Here is a 3182-nt window from a genome sequence, read left to right as displayed (position 1 = left end):
TTCGGGGCCGGTGCAGGGCGCATCTGGTTGGACGAGCTGGGCTGCCGGGGCAACGAGTCTGGCACGACTGCGGGCACAAGGAGGACGCCGGGGTCTTCTGCTCAGGTCGGTGCAGCCCGCCCCCCCTGTGGCTCCCACCCACCGACTGATGCTGGGTCTCGCTGACCGGCCTCTCTGTGCAGAGTTCACGGATCTGAGGCTGCAGAACCACAGCCGGCCATGTGCAGGGTGCCTGGAAGTTTTCTACAACGGGTCCTTCTGAGCCCTGCCTCCCTGGGGATCCTGTGTGGGCAGCTGGGCTGTGGGTCCCGGGGGCAGCTGCAGCCCAGGGCAGCGAGCCGGCCTCCCCCTGGGGCTCTCTGGTTGGCCTCCATTCAGTGCAGGGAGAGGCATGACAGGTCCCTGTGGCAGTGCCCGTCAGACCCCTGGAACCAGCAGTCCTGCTCCAGTGGGGAGGAAGCCTGGATCGTGTGCGCAGGTGAGCAGGTGGGGCTGGGGGCGGGAGGGGTTCTGCTCGGCCCATCACCCCAGGGGTGAAGCGTCAGCCTTCACTTGGTCCTTACAAGTCTGTGTTGTGCTGGGTCAGTAAAGGGGCAGCATCCGTGTCCTGAGGCTCTGGGCTGTATGAGGCGTCTGGAGTCTTCTCAGACCCCTGGTTCTCCCCCAGTGGGGGAGGCAGGAGCACTGGGCTCCGGGGGCATCTTCTGAGATCGTTCCACAGGGACAGGGCCACCGTGGATAAGCCCCAAGCTTTTCCAGTTTACGGAATCCCTCAGCCCACGTGGGTATCTTTTGCTTACACATAGAAAGTTCTTTTTTAGCGAGGAGATATTCCTGTGTTGGGGAGACAGGAATTTATTTTATTAAATTCTTCTCTTTTAAAAGTCTATTTATTATTATTATTATTTCACATTCAGAGATGTTGCTGCAGAGCAGTGGAGGGGCAGGTGGGAGGGGGCTGGCCCACGGGGACTTCTGCAGCAGCAGGGTCGGTCCTTGGTGGGCTGGATGTCAACGTGGTGGGGGGCGGTGGTTAAATTCTTCCCTTATCTCTCACTAGTTCCATTTCTCTTTGTTTTGTAGTAGTTCTTTTTCTCACTAAAAATCGCAGCTTACTCATTTATTTGTAGAATTTTTTTCCACAGTAGCATTTAGGCAGCACATTTCACTTTACATAATATTTTCATGGAATTCCACATGTTTTGATATGCAGCACTTTATTATGATTCAGTTCTAAATATTTTTAAAATTCCATTAGGATTATTTCTTTGACACATGGGTTATTTAGATGAGTATAGGAAAATGTCCAAATATATGAGAATTTTTGTTTATCTTTTTCTGACTTTCATAGTGAAAAAATTAAAACATACAGCAGAGTTGACAGAACTTTGCAGTGAACACGCATAAGTCTACCATTTAGAGTCTTCCTTTAACATTTACTTCCAGTTGCTTTCACACACCCATCCATCTGTCCATCCATCTAGTCACCCATGAATTCATCTGTTTTATCTGCTTTAAAGTGCACTGCAGACATTGGCACACTCCGTGCTAAATACGTCAGCATGCAGTAGCTAGAGTTCATATTTGTTTACGGTTCTTTGTTTCCATGTGTGATTTGTATGCATCAGACTGTTACATGAATATTCATCGAATTTGACAAGTGCACAAAGCTGGGTCACCCAAACACCTGTCAAGTTTGCAAATCACCATCGCCCCCCGTCAGATTCTCCATGTCCCTCGCCATGCCTCCCCCAACAACCACAGTTCTGACTTCTACCAAGAGACAGTTGTGCATGTCCTAGAACTTCACACAGAGTGGAATCATACAACATGTGCCCCCGTGTCCTTGAGAGTCACCCACGTTGCTGTATGTCTGCACGGTCTGGTCCTTTATGTCGCTGAGTGCTGTCCTGTTCCACAGGTTGCTTTTCCATTTTCTCACTGACGGGTGCCTGGGCTTGTTTGTCTGGGTGTTAAGAGTGAAGCTGCTCCAAACATGCTTGTGTCAGTCTTTTTTGTGGGCATAAGTGTTAATTCTCCTAGTGCTGGCAGGCGGGGTCATTAGATAGGTACGTATTTAGTTTTATGAGAAACTGCCAGACCGTATTCCAAAGTGGTTCTACCAGCTGTCACCCGACCCACAGTCTTTCCGGGTTAGCTATTCTGTGGTGCATAGGGGTGTCTCCCTGTGGTTTTGAGCCACACAGTTTCCACAGAGAGATGGTGGGAGCCTTAGGGGACTGGGGCTGCTGCTCTGCTTTCTGCGTCCCCAAATTCTGCCTCCTGTTTCCTCCTGGTTTCCTTTTCTTGTTGATATTTCTCTTATTTCTTGGGTTAAATATTTATTGGATTCATCCATTTTTCTACCACATTTTAAAAAATAGACTTTTCTTGTTTTAGAGCAGTGTTAGGTTCACAGCAAAATTGAGCAGAAAGGACCTAGAGTTACCAGGTGCCCCTGCCCCACTCCCCAGGATCAATATCTCCACCAGAGGGTGCTTTCATTGCGATGGATGAGTCTACACGGACACATCAAAGACACCAAAGTCCAGGGTTCAAAGTCCAGGGTTCACATCGGTATCTACAGCATTTGAATGATGAAGTGGTTCAAACCTCTCAGGTGGGTTTTTGGCCATTTCATTATGAATTACAGAAATCAAAACCTGTGAAACTTAAGGAGAATCAATCCAGAATAGGAGGCTTTTGCATCAATTTTCTCGGAATTCAACTATTAGTGATAATAAAAAAGAAAATGTAAACTTCGAGTGCCACAGTCGAGGATGACCTAAGAACTGTGGTTGTGTTATACAATGGAACTCTCCTCCAAACTCTATTGGGGTCTGTTGTAACCTCCAGTTTTCAGGTAAGGAAATGGAAACACATGGGAGTTCGATAAAAACTTACATTTCTTCACATCCTTACCTCTCCAAGGGCTAATATTCTCTTTGAGTATCCACAGAATATTTGAAAAACCTTATCATGTTTAAACTGATCATGTTGAACTGAAAAGGATTAAGTGAGGTGATACTTGCAAGGTGCGCGGAGCAGAGTCTGGCCCAGCACAGACCCGGCAGGTGTCACCCCGTTCTCGTCACTGTGCGCACTGGCCGCAAGGAGAGCTTCGGTGCATTTTCAAAAGTCAGCTCCTTCCAGTCATGTCCTTTGGCCACAGGTCAATACAG

This window comes from Galeopterus variegatus, unplaced genomic scaffold, assembly GCF_000696425.1.
Source record: "Galeopterus variegatus unplaced genomic scaffold, G_variegatus-3.0.2 Scaffold8260, whole genome shotgun sequence".
NCBI lineage: Eukaryota > Metazoa > Chordata > Mammalia > Dermoptera > Cynocephalidae > Galeopterus > Galeopterus variegatus.
The sequence above is the reverse complement of the archived record's forward strand: the minus strand, read 5'-3'. Positions refer to the sequence as shown.